Source organism: Tamandua tetradactyla, chromosome 3 (genome assembly GCF_023851605.1).
Source record: "Tamandua tetradactyla isolate mTamTet1 chromosome 3, mTamTet1.pri, whole genome shotgun sequence".
In the NCBI taxonomy this organism is placed as follows: domain Eukaryota; kingdom Metazoa; phylum Chordata; class Mammalia; order Pilosa; family Myrmecophagidae; genus Tamandua; species Tamandua tetradactyla.
The window spans coordinates 77,793,503-77,820,052 of NC_135329.1; the positions used below are offsets into that span (position 1 = coordinate 77,793,503).

The 26,550-nt window shown below is 48.7% G+C and overlaps 1 long non-coding RNA gene across 2 annotated transcripts; it reads left to right on the forward strand.

Moving 5' to 3' along the window:
- Positions 1-1,891: 1,891 nt before the first annotated feature.
- On the forward strand, positions 1,892-26,234 carry LOC143676167 (uncharacterized). 2 transcript variants are annotated; one of them, XR_013171879.1, is made up of 3 exons: positions 1,892-2,430; positions 23,015-23,151; positions 26,050-26,234. It is a non-coding gene; the product is annotated as an uncharacterized LOC143676167 (long non-coding RNA). The 2 variants fall into 2 exon arrangements; XR_013171878.1 differs by having other exon boundaries at positions 23,015-23,144.
- Positions 26,235-26,550: the final 316 nt, after the last annotated feature.

Sequence of the window (26,550 nt, forward strand, 5' to 3'; positions counted from 1 at the left end):
TAACATCATCAAAAGATCCCACCCACACTGGGTCTACACTCACGGGAACAGAATAGCTTTACAAACATAATCTTCTGGGGTACATTCAGTTTCAAACTAGCACAGGCTGTACACAAGTTTTTGTAGGAGTATGTCTTTTCATTTCTCTTGAGTAAACACCTAAGAGTGGAATGGCTGCTCCTATGGTAGGCAGATGTTTAACTTATTAAGAAGCTGCCAAATGCTTTTCCAACATGATTTTACAATTCTGTATTTTCACGAGTAGTGTAGAGAGTTCTATTTACTCCATGTTCTTGCCATTAGTTGGCATGCACAGTCTTTAAGATTAAAGTTATTCTATTGAGTATGAAGTGGTATCTCATTGTGGTTTTAAATTCCATTTCCTTAAGGACTAATTATGCAAACATCTTTTCATGTGTTTATTTGCCATCTATATATCTTTTTTGGTGAAATATCCACATTTTTTAAATTGGATGGTTTGTTTTCTTATTATTGAGTTTTGAAGAGTCCTTTATTCTGTATACCAATCCTTAATCGGACATGTGATTTGAAAACATTTTCTGCTAGTCCATGGCTTGTCTTTTCATTCTCTTAACAGTGTCTTCTTAAGAGCAGAAGTATTTAATTTTATTGAAGCCCAATTTATCAATTTGTTCTTCAGTGGATCTTTTGGTGTTCTATTTAAGAGATACCCAAGGTCACAAAATTTTCTAGTATGTTTTCTTCTAGAAGATTTTAGGTCTGTAATTTATTTTGTGTCTATTTTTCACATGGTATTAGTTATACATACATGCCAACTTTTTTTTTATCAATAGGCAGTTCTTCTGGCATCATTTGCTTGCAGGTGTAATGGTAAAGTTCACATCAACTTGGTTAGGTGATGGGATCTGGTTGTTGGGTCAAGCAAGCACTGGCCTGGTTATTGCTGTGAGGATATTTTGTGTATTTAAATCATCAGTCAATTGATTGTATCTATGGCTGATTGCATCTGAAATCAACTAGAGAGACTGCCTTCAGCCATGAGAGGAGTCTCATCCAATCAGTTGAATGCCTTCAAAGGAGAACTGATGATTTCAGCTGTCAGAAAGAATAATTTTAAATGCTACCTTAGTCAGCCAGCTCCTCCTGGGGGATTAATCCAAAACGTCATTGGAATTCTCAACTTGGGGCCTGCCCTGTGGAATTCAGACTCACCAGTCCTACAGTGGTATGAGCTAATTGTTGTAATGAACCTCATAATATTCACACACACATGCACACCTGTTGGTTCTGTGTCCCTAATACAGAAGGGTTATCCATCCCGAGTGAACTGCCTCTGCGCCTTTGTTGAAATCAGCTGACATATTTGAACAGATTTATTTCTAGACTCTCTATTATGTACTATTTCTCTACTTGCCTATATTTATGTCAAAAGTGCACTACCTTGATTGCAGCCAGATTTATACTAAGTCTTGAAATCAGGTAATGTTAGTCCTCTAATTCACTTTTTCTGTATTTCATGTCTTCTAGATCATTTGAATTTGAATATAAATTTTAGAATCAGTTTGTGAATTTCTATGAAAAAGCCTGATGAGTTTTTCAATTGGGTTTGCATTTAATCTATGAATCATTTTGTGGGTCGATTGACATCTTAACAATATCAACCCTCTGACCAATGACCAACATGCATCTCCATTTGTGGTAGTTAGATTCAGTTGTCAACTTGGCCAGGTGAAGGCACCTAGTTTTGTTGCTGTGGACATAAGCCAATGGTACGTGAACCTCATCTGTTGCTAATTACATCTGCAGTCAGCTAGGAGGTGTGTCTGCTGCAATGAGTGACCTTTGACTTAATTGGCTGGTGCTTAAATGAGAGAGCACAACATAGCACAGCCAAGCAGCTCGTCATTCCTCATCTCAGCACTCACAGCTCAGCCCAGGCCTTTGGAGGTGCAGAAAGAAATCACCGTGGGAAATGTTGTTGGAACACAGAGGCCTGGAGAGAAGGCCAGTGGAGACCATCCTGTGCCTTCCCATGTAAGAAAGAACCTCAGTGGAAAGTTAGCTGCCTTTCCTCTGAAGAACAAACAAAATAAATCCCCTTTTATTAAAAGCCAATCTGTCTCTGGTGTGTTGCATTCTGGCAGCTAGCAAACTAGAACAGATTTGTACTGGAGAGTGGGGTGCTGCTGCAGTTTGCAAATACCAGATATATTGGAATAGTTTTTTGGATGGCTAAGGGGAAGATTTTGGAGCAACTGAAAGAGAATGATGGAGAAGTCCAGGAGTGCTTGAAGAGACTGTTGGTGTAAATGGAACCTCTGCCAATCTTGACAAAGGAGGACACAAAAGGGAGAGATTGGAGTTTGCAGAGTGAGAACCATGGAAGCTCGGGTCTGAAGCCAAGAAACCTCGGCCAGGAGAGTGGACCCACCCATATACATGGAGAGGGTGAGTTTACCCTGAAGGGTGAGGATGAGTCTCCCCTCTCATTGCAGTGGAAGAGTTGTGCAGCCTCGGGCCTTGGAAAAGGCATAGCATGCTCCTTGGGGGACTGGGAGAGCCTGGCTGCCACCATGTGGAGGGGTTGAGCATGTGCCCCAGAAATGGCAGAGAGCCCAGGGGTGGCCCTGATGCCTGGAGAGAGTGGAGCCCAGAGGTGGTCTCCTCGATGTCCCCGAGGTTGATTTGGAAAGAGGCGGGCCACTTCATAGGCCCTCGGAAAGGGTGGGACTGCCACTTTCTACAGCCAAAGGATGAATGACTTTCAGACTTTGAAATCCAATGGTTTTTGCCCTGCAGGTTTTACATCTGTGTTCTTCCAATTTCTCCCTATGGGAATGAAAACCTGTATCCTGTGAATATCCTCTTTTGCATATTGGCACCGGACTTGTTTTGAGATTCACAGGTCTGCAGCTGGAAGAGAATTTTTTGCACCTTAATATTATTAAGGTGATGCGTGTAATTGCCAAGTTGACAAGGGGTGGACATGTGGTAGTTAGATTCAGTTGTCAACTTGGCCAGGTGAAGGCACCTAGTTTTGTTGCTGTGGACATAATTCAATGGTACGTGAAACTCATCTGTTGCTAATTACATCTGCAGTCGGCTAAGAGGCATGTCTGTTGCACTGAGTGACCTTTGACTTAATTGGCTGGTGCTTAAATGAGAGAGCACAACATAGCACAGCCAAGCAGCTCAGCATTCCTCATCTCAGCACTTGCAGCTCAGCCCAGGACTTTGGAGGTGCAGAAAGAAATCACCCCGGGAAATGTTGTTGGAACCCAGAGACCTAGAGAGAAGGCCGGCGGAGACCATCCTGTGCCTTCCCACATAAGAAAAAACCTCAGTGGAAAGTTAGCTGCCTTTCCTCTGAAGAACTAACAAAATAAATCCCCTTTTATTAAAAGCCAATCCATCTCTGGTGTGTTGCATTCAGGCAGCTAGCAAACTAGAACGCCATTTATCAAGGTCTATTGAATTTCCGTTAGCGATGACTTGCATTTTTCAGGGTTTTACATTGTTTGCCATATTTATCCTTAAATGTCTAATATTTCAGTCCTGTTCTAAATGGTACTTTTCATTTCAAATTTTGACTAATTCCTAGTATATAGAACTATGTTTGATTTTTTATACTGATATTGAATCCTGCAATCTTGCTAACCAGAAATGTTGTATCTAGTAAATTTTTGTTGATTTCATCAGATTTTCTACATAAACCTTCATGACACCCGTGAACAAAGACCATCTCAGTTCTTTTTCAATCTGGAAGGCTTTGGCCTCTTTCTCTTGCCTTGCTACAATGTTGAATGTCAGCAGTGGGATTAGACATCATTGTCTTTTTCCTGACCTTAGAAGGAAAGCTTTCAGCCAGTCACTGATAAGTAGAACGTCAGCTGAGGATTTTGCACAAAAGCCCTTTTTCAGTTTGAAAATGTTTCTTTCTGGTCCTATATTATGGGTAGGTTTTCTTTTTTTTTTGTAATCAGAAATGTATTGGGTTTTCTAAATGCTGTTTCTGCATCTACTGAGATAATCATATAATTCCTTCCCCCAAGTTACCACTTAAGCTATAATTTCTTTTTCATTCAGTCCAAAAAACTTTTGCATTACCCTTTGGATTTGTTCTTTGATCTTTGAGTTATTTAAAAGTTTACTGTTCCATTTCTAATCATTTGGGGGAATTTTCATGATATTTTCAGTAATTTATTTCTAATTCTATTTCATGTTCTCAAGGAAAATGCCTCATATGCTGTGAATCATTATTGAAAATCTGAAACTTCTTTTATGCCCAAATATGGTCTTCCTTGATATATATTTCATGTGTACTTAAGAAGAATTTGTAGGCCTTTGTTGTTGGAGTGTTTTACAAAATTCTCTGACATCAAGTCAGCTGATGATGTTTTTCAAATCTTCTACACCCTTTGCTTCTATATCCTCCATCTCTGAGGATATAGAATTCAACCATGTTAAATTAACACACAGCATAGTGATCTTTCATTTGTTTATTTTTAAAGTTGTTTCTTCTTTTTTCTTTTGGATAGTTTCTATTACTATGTCTTCAAATTCATTAATCTTGTCTGCAATTTCTAATATGTCATTAATCTCATCTGGTTTAGACTTAATGTCAGTCATTATCATTTTTAAGTATGGCATTTTGATTTCAATTTTTTATTCTTTGTATGTCTCAATTTAACTTTGTGAACAATGGATTGCTGTCTTAACAGTTTTTTAAATGGCCTTGTCTGCAAATTCTAATATCTGTGTCAGTTTTGGGTTGGTTTCAATTGATTGATTGATTTCCTCATGATGGGTTGAAATTTCCTGTTTTATTGCATTCCTGGTGATTTTCAACTGGACACCAGGCATTGTAAATTTTCCTTGTTGGGCGCTGGATATTTTTGTATTGCTCTAAATATTCTTGAGTTTTGTTCTAGGAGGGCAGCTAAGGTCCCTGGAAACAATTCAAACCTTTTGGATCTTGCTTTTTTGAGATTTTAAAGGAGGGTCAGAGAAGTACATAGTCTGAAGCAAAGCCTCTGAACACTCCCCACCACCTCCTGAGCCTTATGGTGCTCTTCTGGCTGATGAGAGCACTTTCCTGGCCCTGGGCAAACACAGGCATGCACCCTCTGCCCCTTGCGGTGTCTCCTTAGCCTGAGACAGGTCCTTCACCTGTGCATCTGGTCAGTACTGAGGCAGTATCGCCTCTGGGCAAGTCTGCACTCTTTGGTTTTCTGTAGGCAATGTCTAGCTGCCGTGGCCTTCCTGGTTTCCCAGCTCAATCTTCTCCCCTAGGAGAGCTCCCCGGGCCCCACCTGGGCTCCAACTGAGCCCCACCTGGGCTCCAACTGAGCCCCACCTGGGCTCCAACTGAGCCCCACCTGGGCTCCAACTGAGCCCCACCTGGGCTCTAACTGAGCCCCACCTGGGCTCTAAATGAGCCCCACCTGGGCCCCACCTGGGCTCCCCTGGTCTCTACCTGGGCTCCATCTGGGACCTATCTGGGCTCTATCTGGGCTCCCATGATTCTACCTGGGCCCCACCTAGACCCCACTGGGCTCTCTCTGGACCCCTCTTCCCTGCACTGCAGCCTGGAAGCTCTCTCCGCAGTAAGTTCGGGCAATGTTAGGGCTCCCTGGTTTGCTCCTGTCTCTCAGGGATCACGGTCCCTCAACACCTCATGTCCAGGGCTTGTAAACCTTTTTTTTTTCCCCCATTTATTTGGAAAGTTGTTTTGATTGTCTCAGGTGGGAAGGTATATTCAGCCATGATTGTTCCATTGCTTCTGCAAGAGAAAGTCTTCTTCTTGTAACTTTTATACTTAAAATTGCATTACCCTGCAAAATATTCATACCTGAGGAGGTATATGGGACAGAACAAGGTGCTATTCCCCACACCTCGCATAGGCGAGAGAAGACGCAGTCACTGCCAACCCCGTCCCAGGGCCAGCTCAGTCTGGGCATAGTGACAGTAGAGTGGGATGGGTGCTTCCAGAGGGAAGGTGGAAAGTGCATGGGAAGGGAGCGCAGTCACGGCAGGAAAGAACCTAGGCAGGAGACACTGAAGAGCCAGGAGGGCCCTCGGGATGCAAGAAGTAGCTGTACAAGGGTCCTGGGGCCTGGCAGACCCAGGAAAAGGCAAACAGCTTGGCAAGATTTAGGCTCAGAGTATATGGAACAAAGCAGTAGGGCTTGACATGTAAGAGCATCAGCCCTTCTGTACATGGACAGGAGTTCAGCCAGGCAGGACCCAGCCTTGACCCCCAGCTGCAAAGTGGAGCTGTGGGCATGGCTGGTAGACAGAGTCCAGGGATATCAGCCAGCTCTCAGGGAGGTCAGGGAGTCACGGCCTAGAGGGAGGCAGGCTGGGCAGGACACAGAGTATGGGGCTGGCTACAAACCCTGGAGGGTCCCCTGGCCAGGGGTAAGCACACCAGTAGCCTCTTAGGTGATGACCCCCTTAGGACCTTGGACATGGCACACGTGCTTTGCGGGTGGTGAGAGTAGCCAGAGAGCTAGCCAGACCCCCAGAAGCCCTGCCCACTTGGCTCTGGTGGCAGTGTGGGGACAGAGGCTCTGTCCAAGGTGAGGAGTTGCAGGTGCCTCCAGCTATAGGAAAAGGGCCACAAGAGTCTGTCACACACAGACCTAGGGGGAGGTGATGCCTGGTGCAGAAGGTGGGGACCCCATCATAGGGGAGGGGAGCCAGGGTGAGCGTGTCTGGATTGAGGCCTGTAAGAGGGAACTGGGAATGGAGGGTCCTGCCTGTCATTTCTCTGCATGAAATAGGGAGTGAAAGCACATTTGGAGGGGGTGGGGGGTGGAGTAGGCTGTGAACACCCCTTCAATTCAGAGAGGAGAGTCTAGTCGGAGACTGGTAAAGGGTGGGGTCCTTCCCAGGAAACTTAAAAGAGAATTAAGCCATGTGAGGTCAAAAAACAATGAATGAGCCTTTTTGAATCCTGACTTGAAAAACCCAACTGTAAGAAGACATTTTCAGGTGGCTGAGGACATCTCCGTCTCAGTTGGTGATTAGATAGCAATCAGGAACAATTGTTAATTTTGTTAGGTGTGACAAGGACATTCTGGTTTCATAATATGAATGTCACCATGTTCAAGGTGCCTGCTGGATTATCTAGGGGCGAGTTGACATGATGCCTGAGATTGAATTTAAATGACTCTAGAAAAAAATCACGGGGCCAGGGAGCTGGATGGGCTGGTGGCCGTAGAAGCCGCACCCGGTATCTGAGTGTGCCTGCCCTATGCACCATTTATGTGCACTTGGAATAATCCACAGAAAGCAGCAAGGAGAATGGCCGAGCAGTTCAGCCGACAGCAGCGGCTGGGGTGCAAGGATGGGGTTGGCTCCGAGGGCCTGGTGGGCAGCTCTGCCTCCAGGGCTCTTCTGGGCCTCAGGCTGTCATGCCCTCTTCCCTGGAGACCCTCAGAACACTCAACAGGGACATCCTAGGAGGTGGTGGCTTTCCAAACCCTGATCTCCTGTTGCTTTTCTGGACACTGGACATAGGTGTGAGCCTGGGCCGACCCTTGTCAATGTCTCTATCACGCTTTCTTGGTGTAAAGGTGTGGGAGAGGCCGGATGTTTGCATTTTTCACCCAGTTTTGCAGTGCCCTGAGCTCAGGAAAGGGCCAAGGGGAAGGAGGGACAGTGTTGGCAAGCCAGGCTGTCCCCCCTCCCCTTAGCCAGAGCTGCTTTGATTACCTTGGATATTGGGCAAATGCATGAAATGTTTCTTGAGGAGGACCAGAAAGCCACATCTCTGAATGCCTCTTGGAGGTGGAGGGAATCTGTCCCTCTGCCATGACATCTGTCCTGCCCACTGCCCAGCCCTGACCCTGGGCTTCTTGAACGCAGCTCTGACTTGATCATCCCACGGGGAGTGTACCCTCCCTTTCCTTGTATCTTTGGGTGGAGCCGGCCCTTGCCCCAAATTCACGGCACGATATAGACCTAGCCATCAGGGAGCTCCTCCGACCGACAGCAGAGATCGATTGTGCTGTTCAAGTCGGAGCCAATTCCACGGCATTTGCAGAAATTATTGGGCAAGAAGCGCTGTTTGTCACCGACACTGTTAGCTTTTCAGAACTGAAGCCAAGAACTATCAAGTTACCGTGGGAACAGGCGCCATCTGAGAGCAAAGCAGGACAGATAGAGGGATGCCAAGTGATGCTGGCCAAACCCGGGGCCAGTTGTCCTTAAGGCTCAGACCAGACCCTGGAGGCTACACAAGGAAGGACACCAACAGGGCAAAGTCCTGGGTCTTCCCCAAGGACACCGAGCAGCGCATGCCAGCCAGCAGGAGAGCCCCGACCCCCAGCTCCTTTCTCTGCCCAGAGCTGCCCGCTCAGCCTTCCGCCGGGTCGGGGACCCTTCCAGACACCGGGCAAGGCCCGCCAAACCACCGTCCATCATAGCAGACAAGTCCTTGGGTTCTGCCTCACAAAGAGCCAGTTAAGCCACTGCCCGGAGTCTGGAGCACACTCTCTATGGAAGCTGGTTCACTTCTTAGACTTTGAGGCCAGAAGATTTATGGATAGAAGTTTTTTTTCAAGGGAGTTGTCTTTTGAATTATTGTGTAATTAAGATGCTAATGGCTGTTTATAGAACCTTCTCTTCTCAGTCCAACTGCTTTCTGAATAATAAGAAACGTCCCCTTTGTTACAGCCAAAAGCAGCAATGAGAGCAGAGCCCTCATTAAATCACTGTTTGCACCTTTTTTTAAAACTCCTTTCCACTGTAAAGGAATTTGCTAATGCTCATTAATTTTTGGTAGTGTAAATAAACTGCAGTGGATTCTTTGACTTTCAACCTGTTTCCTTTGGGATCAAGGGTAGATGCCTCAATTCCCTCTTGGGACATCAGAGGCACTGTAGGGGAACAGCTTCTGAATCAAAGTCTTGATGAAATTCCCTGGGACTCTAGCTCAGAAGATTATCCCATGGGGTCCCCAGGGCTGGAGAACAGGCACTCTATGAGCTGGACAGTGGAGGACGTGTTAGCAACCTTCAGTTTGGCTGCCCCACCACCCTGACACTGGCTGAATTAGGGTCCAAGGCTGTCTTCCTCTCCTTTTGGAGACCAGCAGGGTAAGGCAGCAAGCTCAGGGTGACCACGGGGACATAGCAGGGCAGAGCCTTTTGCCGCAGCTGTGAACAGCAGCAGGCAAAGGCCAGTCCATCCTGCTCTGGGGCCTTTCTTGAGGGCTTCTTGGCCCAAAAGCCCCTCCAAGGTAGAGGCGGCCAGGGACATGGCAGTCAGACTTCCTGCAAACCAAGACAGTTGCCCACACATGTGCAGGTGACGAGTCCCAGCTCAGTGGTGCAGGACCTGTGTGGACCCGGCTGCCACCTTTCACCACCCTCTGTTTCCCTGGAAAAGGTCAATCCTGCTGCAAGCTGCTACCAGGCAACCTAAGGGCTGCCCAGACATCCCCGTCCCAGCCCTCGCTCAGGTCCAGGAGCTGCCACCTGCCCTGTGCTCGGCGTCCCTGCAGACTCCCCAGGTGTTGCCATCACTGTGAGTATGCACTTAGGACACGTGGAAACAAACCCAGTGGGAAGCCACTTCAACCCTTAGTATGGTAGCATTTTCATGCCACCCGCCAGGGGCTCAGACCATGGAATTTCACAGCTGATGGGCCTCAAGGGGTGCATTTGCCCTCCTCACTCTCTGGGCCGGCTGGGAAGTGTGGGTTCCAGGGGGACAGGGACATTACAGCACAAGCCTTTTCCCGTGTCAGGGTGCAGGGACTGCCCCTGGAGCCCCCAGGCCCTTGCACACCTGTTTCTGGGAGGCAGTAAGGGCCCCTGGGAGCAGCAGCTTGCTGAGCAGATGTGCTCTGTGCCACCAGCACCTTCAGGCTGGGCAACTGGGTTCTGACCCAGGGTACCACGTGCAGGTTCCCTCTGGAAATCTGGAAGCAAGTCTAATGCTGAGGGGCTACTAACAGGCCCTCTGTGCACAGACCCAGTGAGAGGTGGACAGTCTCTTCTGCTTGCACTTTCCAGACCATGCCCAGGCCCCCGACATCTTGACAGCACCATCTTGAAGCGGTCCACCCTGGCTGGCCCTGCCACCCTCTCCCAGGTAGTTTTGCCCACCTCCCTGCAGCCTGTCTTAAGGCTCAGGATTTGCTCTGGAAACCCATGAAAATCTCTTTGCTCCTCTAAGTGCAATAAAACTGGATGCTAACACATGCTTGCATGGCTTTGGAAACATGGGAGGACAGCACATGGCCCACTGGACAGGAAGGGACACCGTGGACATGGGTGAAGGTGGCGATGGCCTGGGAGAGGGGTCTCAGTGGGGGCCAGGGAGCATGGCCCGTGTGGGCATTCCCAGCCAGAAGGCCACAGCGACCACACAGGGGCCAGGCAGCCCTGGGGCACCTGGAATTGTCCACCTCCCCACAGAGTGGATCTATTGGATGGGTCTATGGAATTCATGTTGGCCACCAGCATTCCATTGTTGGGTTAAAAGAAACTTAAAATTCTCACCATTCTTTGGAGCTTGGGGTCTAGGGTCCCTGACCCCCAAGTAAGAGCCTACTTAAAGAAAGCAATACTGAGATCAATAAAGAGCATAGATGAACAAGACACTGATCTAACGTATGCATTATAAGCCCCCAGACTTGGAACCTACTGGGCCCTGGGTCATGGGAAAGACACATAAATCCCTTGCCCTGGGGACATGACATTGCAGTGGCCAGCAGGACAGCGGAGCATGGAAGGCCTGCAGCCCAGAGCCAAGCCCTTGAGGTTCAAGGACCCCAGGTTGCTGGAGGTCAAGGGCTGACCACCTCACTTCATCCACAGCCCAAGGGTGCCCGTGGCTGTTCCCAGGGAGAGAAGAAGAGCAGGGAGCCCCTGGGTCCACCTGGGAGGGTCCCTATGCAGGTCTGAGGCCCCCAGTGCACCCCAGCCTGGTGGAAATGCCCTCCCCCAAGGGTTTCAAGCAGCAGGTGGTATCAGCCCACCTCCGGCCAGCTTCCGGGAACAGGAGCCTGAGATGTGGCCCAGTGGACAGTGTTTTCTTCCCAACTTACCCCCCAACTCTGGGCTTCCTGGAAGCATTACCTAAAAACATACAACATGGAATCCCACTGTTGACCATCAGCAGGCACCAAAAGCACTTTTTAAATTATTGTGAAAAGTAAAGTCTTTTTTTCTCTTAATTGTTTCAGTTGCCTGCAGGCCCCTCCCTGTGTCCTGGGCCTCACCTCTCCCAGAAGGCCTGGGTCCCCACCCCCAAGACTTGGCTCCCTGCTTGGTTCTCAGGAGCAGCCCCCCACTGCCTCTGTGGCCTCGGCACTGTTCCCGGGCTCGATGTGCACCCCAAACCAAGCCATGTTCAAGGCAGTTGTTGACTGCCTGTGGCTTCACCTACAATTTTTTTCCAGAAAGTTCACCCCACCCCTTTTAAATGCTTTTGTTTACTTATTCATTTTGTTCATTATAAATGCTAGAGTTCTTTTATCTGGTTGTCAAGCTCCCTGCAGACATGACCTATTTCTCGCAGTGTAAAAAAAAAAGTTACCTTATTACTGTTTTTACTTCATTTTTCTATCTCTTTGGTCTACCAAACTATTATAATTCTTGGTAATTATAATGTTAGTCAAAATCAAAATCAATGAAAAATTTACCCAGAATCCTACAGCACTCACAAATTGCATGTCATAATTTTTAAATTTCTCTGCCCTCCCTTGTGGATATGCACACAAAATTCTTATACATCACATATGGATTTTGTATTATTCTCTTCTACTTAATACTACAAAATAAACCTTCTTCCTTTTGCCATAAAATCTTCATGATATATTTAGCTTTACAAACTCTGAATGAGAGACAAAATTAGAAATCATTCAAAACCCCTTCAATTAAAGGTAATTACAGGATTTCCCACCACATGAGCTCACGTCAGGTAACCTCTTTTGCTCCATGCTCAGATGTGATGAAAAACATGTGAACGGAGAAACTCCAGAGTGCAGCGTTGCTTTTCTGCACAGGGCTGGGAGAGGGTGATGCATCTTCCCAGCAAGGTGGATGCCATGGAAAGGTTGGCAGCTGGATCCAGCACCAGGTATCGGTGTATGAGGGGCTGACGCCTGCTGGAGAGAGGGGACCAGAAATTTTCCAGACAGACAGGGCTCTGGAGTGGTTCATTGCTGCTGCCAAGGGGCGAGGGGAAGCCCCTGCACTCCCTGAAAGTAGATGGACAAAAGCATGCTCTCAGGGACAGGGTAGATACTTTGAGGGGAGCTGCTGGGCTGGGGAAAGGAGAGGAAATTGGCAACCCAGAAATGGAGAGCTGGAACCAGCCCCCAAGGTGTGCTGAGTGCACCTGAGAGGTCTCCAGTTTCCCAGTGGGGAATGGATGTGAATCCTGTGGTAATTCCTGGACCTGGATTTCGTCCTGAGGGTGGAGCAGAGGCACCGACCTGGTTTAAGCCTGTTGTGTACCCCAGAAAAGCCATGTTCTTTTTCTTAGTCCAGTCTTGTGGGACTGACTTACTGTAGGGGGGAATCTTTTTGATTAATTTGCTCCCAGGGAGATGTAGCCCACTCAATTGTGGGTGGGACATTTTGATTAGGTGGTTTCCATGGAAATGTGTCTCTACCTATTCAAGGTGGTTTGCTTACTGGAGTCCTTTAAGAGATAACCATTTTTCCATCAACAGACATGTGTATAAATAAAATGCAGTGTGTGTGTGTGTGTGTGTGTGTGTGTGTGTGTGTGTGTGTGTGTGTGTGTATATATGCATATATATATATGGATATATATACTATGGACTATTATGCAGCAGTAAGATGAAATGAGGTCCTGAGCATATAACAGCATGGATGAACCTTGAGACCATAGTCTTCAGTAGATTAAGCCTGACATAAAAGGAAAGATACTGTATGACCTCGAAAATATGACTCTGGAAAAGATGACAATGTCAAAGCTCAGGCAAGCCAAATATGTTGCTCTGGGTAATAGGCCAAGAAATGATCAGCTCTGAGATGGAAAGTCAATGCAACTTCCTCTGCTGTTTTCCTCTAGAATGATCTGGAAGAAGATTTTGGGACAGATGGGGAATGTGGTGCTCTCCTGCCGCATTTCCCTCTCTCTTCCCCACTATTTCTCTCCCTCCTCTCTCCCTTCTCCTTTCCCCTCTTTTTTCTTTCTCTGTCTCTGTCTTCCTCTATTTCTCTTTTTATTCCCTCTTTTCTTCCCTAATAAAAAAATTTTAAAGAGAGAACCATTTTGGAAAAAACTTCAGAGCTGACACAGACAAGAGACCTTTGGATATGCAAAAAGAAAACATCCCTGGGGAAGCTGTTTGCAACCAGAAGCCAAAGGAACAGCAGATGCCAGCCATGTGTCTTCTCAGATCAGCCTTTCTTGAGTCAAGGTATCTTTCCCTGGATTCTTTAGTTTGGACACTTTTCTGGCCTTAGAACTGTAAACTTGTGACTTAATAAATTCCCTTTATAAAAGTCAACCCATTTCTGGTATATTACATTTCTGGCAGCATTAACAAACTAAAACAGTAATTCATTTTATTAAGAAATAAAGCATTTAAAAATCACCTCTAGAGATTCAGAAAAAGGTGCTGAACAAAGTTCAAATCCATTTCAAGTCAAAGTTATTTGACAACTAGGATAAAAGGACTTTATTAGCCTAAAGAAGGAGGCCTACATACTTAACAATATTGTGTTAAAACATTCTTGTTGAAATCAGGGACAAAACTAGGAGCAAGCTCTAACTGCTACTCTTCAACTTTGTACTGGATTCCAACCAATGAGATAAGGCATGAGAAAATACAGGTTTCAGAAACTACAAAGCAAAGATAAAATCACATTTAGTTGCAGATGAGATGGTTGTATATAGGGACAATCAAAGGCACCAAACTGTTAAGAGAGGTTCTAAATATGTAACTTAAAACAAATCAATTGCATCCCAAACCAAGAAAGGAAAATAGAGAAAAGACAATGGGAAAAAGTGCCTATTTACTTTCCCCCCAAATACCCTAAGGTGCCAAAGATTCCCTCGACTCATCCAGTGAAGATTATAAACTCTAGAGGATATACATAGATGCCTAAATAAGTGACAGATGTACTCATTGACTGGAACACTTAATAGTGTAAAGAAGTAACTGTTCTTCAAATTAATCTGTAGATTTAATGCAATTCTAATAAAAATTCCATTACTGTTTTTCACAGAGCCTGGGAACATTCTTCTCAGATTCATTTGGAATAGAGAAAGGCCAATAATAGAGGGGTTAACTGTGAAGAAAAGCATGGGGCTTGCCTCACATAGGGCAGTGTATATTACAGAGCTCTGAAATTAAGACCCGGCACTGTGTGGTGACAGCCAAATAAGTCAAAGGAAAATTTCAGCCCCAAAACAGACCCAGGGCACATGGAATCAAGATATAATTCAGGCGATAGAACCTGAGTGAGAAAAATATAACTGTTGTTTCAATAAATGGTACATGAATAAATACTTATGAATAAGAAAAATAAAATTATATCTTTATTTCCTATCATACTCAAATGTAATGTGCCCATAGGTTAAAAGTTAAATATTAAAAAGCAATTTTTAAATAATTTAGAGGGAAAGAATTTTGTTGATAATAATTTAATATGCCAAATTTCCTGCTACATACCCCAATATGGCAGATGAAGTATAAAATACATGCCTTTAAATGCTATTCTTTGCTCAAGAAATAGTAAGAAAAGCCTTGAGATTAAAAAAATAATGGTGAAGCACAAGGGAAAGCTCTAAAGACACCCGTGGCCCATAAAGGCACTGGCTGACAGCAGTGATGTGGAGTTGGGATTTTAGCAAATACATAAGAGTGGGACTTAGGTGAGGAGATGGGTGAGAATCCTAAGTAAGGCTTGAACATCCAAGAGCCTCACACTCAGTAGAAGGGGGGTCTACAGAAAACTCTTCCCGGGAAAACAGATGGCACGGACGTTGTCTTACTTGGCTCTGGTTCTGGTTAGAGGGCAGGGGGAGTCTTCCTTTGAGAAGCCAAGCCTCAAAATTCTGCAGAAGCTCTCTGGAACGATCTTGTATTTTTCTGTGTAGCACCAAAAGACTCAAGACTGGTAGGGCCCACCGCCCTGGCTGAAGGAAATGCAAATCTCCCCCAAAATTGCACACCCAGAAGCCAAGTTCCCAATATTGTCCAGACCATGCCCCATTTAAAACATCATAGACACACAAGGACACAACACACCAAGAGGGAATACAGAATGAGTGAGCACCGCCATCATCCCAGAGTGGCGTGACAATTTTGGATTAGCAGACACGGGCTATAATACCTACACTTCAAACATTTAATGTTATGAAGGAGTAGCATACATGAGGAAGGAGAAAAATATCATTAAAAATGAGTAATTCATAAAATAATTAATTATTGGAAAGGTAACAATTGAAATGAAAAATTAAATGGACAGATGGACTATTAGAGGGTTTGAAGAATGGATGATCGATCCAAAGAAGAGAGAGCAGAAATCACATGTGGATATCAGATCTTTTCAGGGTCAGCACTTCATGAAGCTGATGAGAGTGACATTGGAGCCCTGCTGGAATCCCACAAAGTCACCAGACAGGTGCGATGCCAAAGAGTTTGCCATGGAGGAAAGAACAAGCTCACAATTGCCGGGGAGGGGGCTGTCCTGACAGAGAAAGTTCTTTAAACTTTATGGACCACTCTCTCCTCTCATTCTTGAAAAAAAAATAAAGAGATCATAACATCTGCTTCTTTATCTATATGGATTTTTCTGGATCAAATGGGATATTCTATTGGAAGAGTTGTGTGAGCCGCACAATGAGTTATATCATGCTCACTTTAACATTGTGTGTGTGTGTGTGTACATGCATGTGTGTGTGCTGGGGGAGGGTATGCTTCACTTTATGAACTTCTGAATTAATCATAACTTCCCAGGAGGAAACTTCTTGCTTTTGAGAACCACTCCGTGGAGATGACTCTGCCTGCTTCCCCGGAGAGGGGAGGGAGCTCTGGATTTTTCCACCAGCAAACTCCTTGCAGAGGCCACTAACTGCACATTAGCTTTTACCCCCTCCTTCAGTTGTGGGTTTGTGAATCAAATTGACCAGTTAAAGTCACCTGGAGAGTTAGATGTTTGAAATGAGGAATCCCCGCATGTTACCAAAGTATCTTAAATTGTTTACATAACCTTGGGTGAGTCAATCAACCTCTCCACCTGTAAGTGGTGGTGGGGCCGATGATGGGCAGCCAGCTCAGACCTGCCTCCTTCTCTGGTGCCAGCACACCATTCAGCAGGACCTATGGACATCAAGGCTTCCCTGTGTTGATAGAGTAAGTAAGAGCCATAAATAAGCTGTTCCAGATGTTTGAATATTGTCATAGGACTTATATGTCTCCTCAGGTAGAGAATAATTGTCATCTTCAGTTAGCAAAAAAACTATGTAAAATGATGACAAATTCCAGCAGCCCCCTTGATTGCAGGGTGTGGGTAGAAGTTCAGATGCAGCCTGATGTGGCTGCACAGTGATGCAATGTTAGGGCCTGGGGAGGACAGCAGAGATTTTTCATCTTGGACTGTGTGCATCCTGCACGTCTTCTCACTAGCCTGCCAGAACAACTGAACTGAAAGATATTTAATCCTGAACTATAATAGAATTCAGCGCTCATTATTCAGGAGCAGGCATGGGTTCTGACCCGTGGTAATTATTAAAATCATGTTGACACCACGTAATGCGATGTACGACACCTATTTTTGACCTCACTGTGTGCAGGGGATGGGGAGCCGGTGTTCCACATCTTATCAATTGGATTTAGGGCATGTCTGTGGCAGGGCGGGAGCAGGAGGTCTGTCCTTGGTGGTTAGTGGTTGTCAGGCTGCTCGTCGTGCCCCCCACCCTCTGCTGGAAAATGTGGTGGGGGGTTTGGGGACTTGATTTTGCCTCCTGTTAGCTCCAGGGTGAGACCCCTGTTTCCTGCCTGTGCCCCACTGTCCTTCTCCAGGCCCATGACACGAGGGCAGTAGGCCATGCACCCTGATGGGGCCCTGTGGTGACTGGGAGCTGTGTGGACCCCAGGAAAGCAGAATCTTACAGCTGGTCCAGTCCTGGGCGTGGGACCTTGTGATGAGGCTAGTTCAGTTAAGAAGTGACCCCCTCACCAGGATGGGTCGTAATCTCTTACTGGAGGCCTTTATCAACATGATGAATACAGAGAAAGAAAAAGAGAAAAGCCACAGAAGCAAGAAGCTGGAAGCGATGGAAGTGCAAGAAAGGGGAGAGGCTGGCAGATGCCACCGTGGGCCTGGCCATGTGACAGAGGAGCCCAGCGTCACTGGAAGCCGATTGTGGAAACAAAGCCTAGTGTGGATGATGCCTTGGTTTGGACGTTTCCTTGGCCTCAAACTGTAAGCTAATTTATCCCCATCATTTAGGACAACCCATCCCGTGGTATCTGTGGGGGCAGCCCAGGAAGTTAAATGGTGCCAACTTCACATCACAAAGGGCCCCTGCCCTGGGTCTGGGGGGTGGGGATAAGCAAGAAGCCAGCGAGAAGCTTCCCAGACTGGAGGAGACCAAGGCATGCCCAAACTCCGGCAGCCCCTTTTTCCTCGTGGGTAGCCTCTGCGCATGGGTTTCCATCCCATTAAAGGAAAGTCTGAACATGCCAGGTAGGTGCCTCTTCTGCATGCCCGGGGCCCCTGTCCTCTCATCCCCTGCTCCATGCACTCTGGGAACCCCCAGCACATCCCTACACACCAGAGCAGGCATCTGCTGATCTGCCTCCCCCCAGGGTCACGGAGCCACTGTGGGCCCTGCAGTCCTGGAGTGCCCAGACTCAGCTGGATTCCTGGCAAACACAGGGAGATGTCGCCTCGGCTTTGTCCATGTTATTGATTCCATTGGCGCACAGACTGGACTTTTGGGCTCACGGAGTTTCATGAACCCGCCCCCTTGTTCTGCTCAGGCCTGGGGCCCCACACCCCATCATTCAGATGGAGTTCAGGGAGGGGGGCACGCAGCCTGCACACCTGCTTCCCCCATGCTGATGGACTTGGGGCATGCGGTGGTGTCTCCTCATGAGGCTGTCAGCTCCTGGGAGCAGGAAGGAGCTCCATGCAAAGATGTACCCCAAAGTATTTACCACAGGTGGCCTCTGGACTTTGTGAGGGAGAAGCAGGAACATTAGGCCCCACGTAGCTGAGAGGTCTCTTCTCTTGGGGGTTGGCTAATTGTGGGAAATCTTCCCCAGAATAGAGAACCTCCTGTGGTGCCTCAAACAAGTTGTTCTCCTTACTCGAGGTAGGGGCAGCTCTTGATAAGTTCAAACAGATTTTTTTTCCTGCTGAAAATCTGCCATTCCAAATTTCTTGAAGCTCATTCACTGTGCTGTTTTGATTCCTGTGTCAAAATGCCTTTGCAGAAGGGATTTTGACTGTGGTGGGTTGACTAAGAGCTGATGAAAGCAACAGATTGAGTTCTGGGTGGTAGTAAAAAAGGAAATTTGGGCCCTTAAAAATAAGATATGCTGTTGATTTATTTGGAAGTAGAAGGCAGGATTTGACAAAATAATTAAAAACTAGATTGCAAAACACCATTACCTTATCCTAAATTTAAGACTTAGCATGAATGTAGCTGATACCTTTCACCCCACGTATATGCATGTTTGTGCGGATGCATGCATGCACTTTTTGTTTCTGTTTTTGGACAACAGATTTTTATTGTTGGTTCATTACTTTTTCAAGACCATCTGGCAGTCAGACCTGAACTCCATGGAGACTGGCATTGCACAGGGCATGGATTTCGAGAGTGGAGGGGCCCTGGGCGAGGAGGAGTGCTTTGGGACATTGGGAAACAGGGTGCCCCTGGATCTGAGTCCTAAACAGCCCCCGAGTGGCTCCCTGGTAGAGAGGCAGGCAGGAGCTGGGCTGGAAGCAGCTGGGTGGGGGGGTTCAGCTCTGCCTGCATGCCACTCAGCCTGGAGAAATGCAGCCGGGAGCCTGTCCACCCCAGCCAGCAGAGGCCATGACCAGCATCATGTAAGGGGGACAGTGGTCATGGCTTATGGGCCACAGTTCACACTGCCCCCAAGGTAGTGCCAGGAAGCCAGCCCTGGGAAGGGAAGGCTCTGTCCTGCAGAGGGTTCATGGGTGGGTGTGTGATTGCAGAGACCTAGAGAGGGCCCGCAAAGTGAGGGTGGATGTCCCTGCATAGACCTAGGGATGTCCCAGAGGTCTGGGCACCCTCTGTGAGCCCAGTCATAAATCTTGTAATGAATGGCTAACCCCTGGGGGTGAGAGTCAGCCAGCCTAGGCCCCCATGACTGGGCAGCACCCCAGGCTCCCCCCTCAGCTTCCTCATCTCAGGAGAGGAGATGGCACCAGCGTGACAAGCAGTTCTACTCCAGTGTGGAGCATCATGACAACTCCCACGGGGCTGGTGGGCTTTGGCTCCATATCAGTCCTCCACACCAGCCCTTCCGCTGGCCAGAACTTCTGGAGGTGGCCGGCCACCTTCTCTCCCATCCCCTCACTGCTTCTGTGCCAAATGAAAGGGACACAGACTGCGTGGTTCAACCTAGAGCTGCCACGAGCTGGGTGTCCCACAGCAGGGGCAGTCACTCAGCACCCATTGTGAGAGGGTCCTTTTGATTACATTGTTTCAATCAAGATGTGCCCCACCCAGTTCAAGATGGGTCTTACTCCTTTACTGGAGCCCTTGATGAGGACAAAAAGACAGAAGTGAGAGAGTAGAGTCCCAGGACAAGCCAGCAAGGATACACAGAAGCCATAAAAGTCGCTGAAGCCAGAAGCTGAAAGCAATGAAACCCAGGAGTGAGGACCAGCAGACGCTGGCCATGTGTCCTTCCACATGACAGATGTGTCCTGGATGCCAGAAGCCTGTCTTCAGAGAAGGTATCCTCCTGCTGATGCCTTAATTCGGACATTTTCATGGCCTTAGAACTGTAACTTGTAACCTAATAGATGCCCATTGTTAAATGCCAACCCATTTCTGGTATATTGCATTCAGCAACTTTAGTAAACCAAAACACAAGTGTTCCTACTGTGGCTTGGCCTTCACCCACACACAGTGCTCTGCCTGGGCAGTGAGATGAGCAGGTGTGCTGGAGCAGGTCAAGCCTCCACTTCCTGCCTCCTTCCCTGCCTCAGAAGCTCAGGGGCCTGCAGGAACCTGAGTTTCCTGGGGGATGAGCAGTTTCCTGGGAGGCAGGGCTTCTGGTTCTCCAACCAGAGGGTCAGGAGCTCCTGGGATGGCTGGTGACCCTTTACCTAGTACCCAGATGCTGGATGTACCCCATGTCTCCCCACCCAGCCCCAGGGCCTACACTCTGCTCTGCAAAGCCCCAGGAGACCAAAGTCCTGGCAGCCCAAAGTGCACCACTCTCACTCTTCCTATAATTTTGTCCTGAAGATTTAGTTGACCCTGACATTTTTTCTTAAGTAGCTTTTTCCTTTCCTATGGAGACTTTTTACTGGGGGGAGGGGGGAACTATGATAACTATAGAGATCAGATTAGAAAGAACACAAGATACCAGAGCTTGTTGCTGATCAGTAAAAAAGTTCAAAAATAGATAAATATTATATGTTCCATCAAAAATTTACAATTAGTTATCATTTTAGTGCCATTGAAGTTGTCAACGAATTTGATTACTATCCTCAATTATAGACTTTGCAAATTACCCCCACCCCTAAAGTACAAGTGACATTTCTAATTGTTGATCTAAGAATCTGCTTCTCAAAATAGAGAAGACAAAAATAAGTGCCACAGAAAATGAGATTTCATCACAAAGTGTTGAACAAGCTGGCAGGGGGTGGCAGCAGGCAGGAGGCTGGCCGGGACAGGTGCCCTTGGGCCATGCATGGGGCAGGGAGTGGCCAGACTGCTCCACTGCCTGCCCTCCCCCTGCCTTCCCTGGCTGGGGTGGCCTTTCCACAATGACCAGGGCAGGAGAGGAGACAAACTCCGGAAATGGCCCAGCCCTGCTGCTTGCTGCCTTCACACATGCTGATCCACTGCTGAGGAGCCAGCAGGTCTCACGAAGTCAACATCCCCAGCACCTCGGCTGCATTCCAGCCCCAGGCACAGGAGATGGGTTCCTCCTCTGTCCTCCAGGCCCTGCCTGGAGCTCTCCAGGAGGTATCCACTCCACCCTGCCTTCCCAGCCCCCAAAGGCCAGTGCATGTGGTTAGAGCTCCGTGTGGGACAAATGAACTCAGAGGGAGGGGAGGCACCTGCGTGGCATGTCAGCCCCCATCTCCTACCCAGGTGGGCTCATTACCCCCTGGGCCCATTGGCATTTGTAAGATGAGCCACAATCAAATACATCTCACCTGGAGTGTGCACAGCTGAGTGAGGAGCATGGCAACTGCTGGACAGTACCTCGCCTACCATGAGCTCCCAGTACATGGTTGCTTTTAAAATGGGTGAAGGAATTTGGGAAAAGTCATGGATGTCCTATTGGCACAAGAGAGCTACGACCGGGCCATGTGAAGCTTCCCAAGTCCGAGAATGCCCAATGGCCTTTCTCAAGTTTGCAGCTAGCAGTCGTTGGCACCAGGACTTGTCTTCCCTGCTGCCACCATCCCCGTGACCTTTGGACTACAGGAGAGGCCTGGGGTGGGTGTAGCAAGGTCAGCACAGTCTTAAGGGATGTGCCTGGAGCCACGTTCTCAGACAGAGCTAAGCTGGGGGCAGTGCGGCCCTCCCCAGACCCTTCTCCCTCTCCACCTGTCCATCTTGGGGCTCTGGCTGCATGGGGATGCTTGGATGACTGTCCCCAGCATGGTCACCCCCTGAGAATAGGCACAGTATCCTGTACTTGGCAGCCCAGGGGTCTCTTTGAACTGGCATGCACCAAAGACCCTCTGGGTCCCCAAGGTGGCGCCAGGTGTGCCAAAGTCCCCACAGAAGGCTGCAGCCCCTGTCTGTCACACACACTTTCGAGACTGTGTCACAAGGTGGCTGGCACATTAGCAGCCAGCATGGTGGGCTCTGTGGGCAGCACGGAGTCCTGCAGGCATCCCCAGGAGCAGTCAGGAACTGAGACAGCTTATGGGACAGGAAAGCAGGGCATAAAGTCCAGATGGCATCATGGACTCTTATTCCTTGGCCTGGGTCAGCATTTCATCAAATGCGACAGTCCTTGCTTCACTGTTCTTGTGGCAGTGACTCATATTTGACGGAAGATTTTCATGATCACCCATAAATTTGGGTGCTTATTTAAGAAAAAAAAATCAGTGGTGGAAATGTATGACTGACCGTGCAATGTTCCAGAGCTGAGCACAGCACTGCCAGTGGCATCAGGAGGTCGTGTCCTGGGCGAGGCCTCGGCAGGAGCACAGTCTGTCCCCTCTCACTCTGTCAGCAAGGGTGGGGAGGTGCCAAGTTCTGGGATGGATGGAGCAAGTCCAGGGGTGTGGGGTTGACTGCCTTACACACTCAGGTATGAGGAACTAGGGTCCTGAGTGCCCCAACTTCTAAAGGGAGTGCCCATCTCTGCTTCATGAGGAGGGGCAGGGAGACACAGGGGACTTCAGCAGACACTGTCTGAACCCCCGTGCTCACACACAGTGGACCCTTCTTCACGCACAAGGCAGCGGGCCCTGCTGGACTGGCACAGGTGAGCCTGGAGGAGAGGCTCAGCAGGTGGATGGGGCACCAAGGGACAGAGGTCAGGCCATGTCACCTGCATGGAGTATCTAGAAACAGCAAATGCAGAGACAGAGATGAGATTAGAGGTGACAAGGGGTTGACAGAAGGGGGAGGGAGAGCTTTTGCTTGGTGGGTATTGAGTGTTTGTAAATTTAAAATACATATGTCTTAATAAAGCAGATGCAGGGTTTGTATTTTCTAGGAATGTGTGCTGCAGAGAAATGTGAAGTGGGGGTTTCATGGTGCAGAGCTCCTTCCCTGGGGAACAGGGACAGGATAATAGATGCACGTTCCAGAGGCCAGGAAAGACCAAGGATGCTCAACTGTGGTATCATCGTAGGAACCAGCCTGGCTGTGAGAAGATACAGGGGCTCCTCTCAGCAGAGCCCTGAGCCCAATGGGACCCCAAGAAGTCAAGAAGCACCATCCACCTCATGTCCAGCCCCCAGGAGCTGGATAAGGGTGACAAGGTAACAGGTGGGCTGGCCTCTTGGAGAGGAATGGGGCCACCCCCAGCCCGGTCCCCTAGGTGGGCAACAGGGACCATGGTGGAGGGGCCATGGGCATTGGGCTGCCCAAGCTGGGCTTGGGGCCCGCGAGGGGGACTGGACTGACCTGTGCTCCCTGACACATGGGTGGTGATGCACTTAGCCACGCAAGCTCCCACAGGGCTAACCAGGCCATCCCTCATGAACTAACATAATTTGTCTCTTTGGTATGTGAAGACAAATCGCCCTGCCCAGCCCAAAGCCCAGGAAAGAAAAAGTAATAGAGCGTTGGTATTCATGGGCAGATACCACGCTTGTAGAATATTCCTCATTTTGACTTGAATGCATCTTCTCTCCTCTCAAAGCAAATGCAATTTTCAAATCTTTTTATGCCATTTGGCTATTTACATGGAAAGCATTTAAATGAGGCTTGTGGGGCTGACAACCCCGCTCCCCATAGCACAGACTGGGGTGCATCCATGGGGTCAGAAAATGTGGGTGAGGAAGGTACCCCAAGTACAAGGACCAGGGCCTCCTCCCTCCCCACTGCAGACTACTCCCCAAGGGCAGGGCTGGGCCCTGCATTCCTGCCTTCCTACTGGACCCGGCAACAGGTCACTTCTGTCCCATGTGGTGAGTTTGTCATCCGCTCATTCACTGTCCACTCTCTGCCGAGTGCTGCCCCAGGTGCCAAGGACACTGCAGGGCTGGAGACAGGCTCCCTGCCATGGGTGCAGTCCCTGAGGGTGGATGCAGTGCCACCTCACCCTGTCCTCAGGCAGCTGCTCCAGCACGGGTGCCAAGTGACCCCCCGGCACATCCTGCCATTGACCCCTCTGCTGTCCACTCAGAGCATATTTATCACTCTGGAGGACAGACCAGCAGCCCTGCCCTGGGGGCTTCCCCTGCCGGCATCCCAGCCTTGGACCCTGGGGGCCCCTGACCCTGCTCAGGCATGACCCTGGCTGGCGGCCAGCACACCACGAGGTGCCTGGCTTCCCCAGCCCTGTCCAGGCCCAGCACAGACCTGTAGAGTGCAGAGCATCCAGCTGCCGGCCCAGCCTGTAGAGTGCAGGGCATCCTTTCTGTGAGGGCCTCAAGCAGTCTTCCTCCTTGCAGAGCCGATGACACTGCAATTAGCTTCTCATCCTGTGTCACCATGACCAGACAGACATTCGCACAGTCCAAGCAGGCTGACATCTGTTGTTCTGGTGCATGCTGGAGTGGAAGGTTTGGGTTTTTTAGTACCCTATTGCCAGTTTCTGAAATATTTCTGGTGTGGAAGACCTTATGTCAGGGAAGGCAAAGGGCCTCCAGCGGGCCCATCATTCATGAGGATCCCAGGGGTAAGCCAGATGGATCAGACACACTGAGAAGCAGGAGGTGGTTGTAGGGGTGCTGTAGGACCCCCCCCCCCCACTTCCCAGGCAAGAGGCTTGGCATGAGATGGGCCTGCGTCCCTCGCCCCAGCCTTGGCTGAGACACTTTGCTCTGTACTTTGGTTATTCACCCCAAGGCTAGAGCCCTTGCAGGCCCCTCCAGCACCTTCTTGATCACAGTCAGTAGGGGCTGGGCTGTGGGTGGGGAGGGAAACAGGGTGAGGCACACACAGTGGACTCATGGTCCGGGCAAGCAGGGCCTTCTTGGCTGCAGTCAGTAGAGGCTGGGCTGTGGCTTGGGGCTGGGGACCCGGGGTCCTGCCTATACCTGCAAGGTGTGCTCTCACCTTTGCCCCAGCAGCAGCTCACCTGCAAGGTTAGGCCCCTAGCACACTTTTGGGCAGGTGCAGGAGGGAAAATCTGCTGTTGATGACACTCCTTCTCATGGACATGGGGATTTCCCTGAACCCCCAGCCTGAATCAGGGCACCCACTTTATTGAGTGAGCCTGGCTCCTCTCAGGGCCACCTCTCCATTGAGAGTTGTGTTCCAAGCAGAGGAGCTAAAGCCTCGGGAAGACCCAGTGGGTTTAAGAAGGGCCTGAGCCTGGGGGGAACATGGTGGGGAGCTCTGCAAGTGGCCCTGGGCACTGCGGGCAAAGGCCAGTGTTTCCGTAGTGTGGAGGGCATGATGGAAGCCATGTCCATGAGTGGGCCAGAGCAGCAAAGGAGGGGTGCAGAGTCACCTGCCAGCTTTTCCACACCCTCCCCAGGGCACACTTGATTGGGGGGCATTTTTGATGGCCACAGCTGGAGGCGGTGTTCCTGGCATTTTGTGGGTAGAGGCCGAGAGACTGCTGCCAGGCCCAGCTTGGCCCCCCATGCTGGGGAACAAGGGAGGAGGACCTGGCAGTGCAGTGGGGGAGGTGAGGAGGGGCGGACATGAGGCAACATGGGATTCCCAATGGGCCCTGTGTCCTGCGAGCAACCCCTGGAAGGAAGCAAATACAGAAGAGTGGCTGTCCTGAGTGAGGAGCCTGTGCTGCTGTCCTCAGGCCAGCTCTGGTATGTTCTCTGGAGGTGATGGAGACACTGTAGCCTCGGGACACCTTTAAAACACAGCTGTCAGTTATGCACATCCATGAAGCAATGGGAGAATGAGAGTCTAAGTAAATTATATCTGTTTTACCCTTAAAAGCCACTCCTGAAAGAACGTGTGATGAATTTATGTACCTCCCTCAATTATGCCAATACAGCCACCCTGGTGGGGTACAGTGGGGTCTGAGACCAAGGAGACCAGGCTTGTGGTCTGCTTGGTGACACACTTGTTCCTCATAAATGCTAAAGGGTATAAGATCAAGCCATCTCACATTAGTGCAAAGGACAGAAGACAGAGTCAAGGGCATTTCACCATGTTGTAAAAATGCAGGACCCATAACTATGCCAATCTATTGCTGAAAGATTAGTACTTCATCTTTGTCAAGATGATTCTCCTTTCTTTGGAATGCAGAACCTGTGGATTTGAATGGAGACTGCAGCAGCTGACATCACAGGGAAGGATCCTTTCCAAGTCCAGGCATAAAGCATGCATCCATAAGAGCAGGACATCAAGAAGCCACTTCTGAGCCACTTTTCTCTGTTCCCCCTGTGTTGGTTTGCAAGCTGCTGGAATGTGATATACTAGAACTGCAATAAAAAAGGAAAATGTAATAAATTGCAAGTTTACAGTTCTAAGCCTATAAAAATGACCAAACTAAAGGCATCTAGGGAAAGATACCTTAACTCTAGAAAGGTCAATGGGTCAGAAACACCTGTGTCAGCTGGGTAGTACTATGGCTGGCATCTGCTGGCCCCTTGCTCCTGGGCTCCATTGCCTTCAGACTCTGTCCCTGCAGGGATTCCTCACTTTGCTTCTCTGAGGTTGGCTTTCGTCTCTTGGCTTCTCTTGGCTCTCTCCAGGTTCTGGCTTGCTTAACATCCCATGGTGAGGTCAGCTGGGCTCCAGGCATCT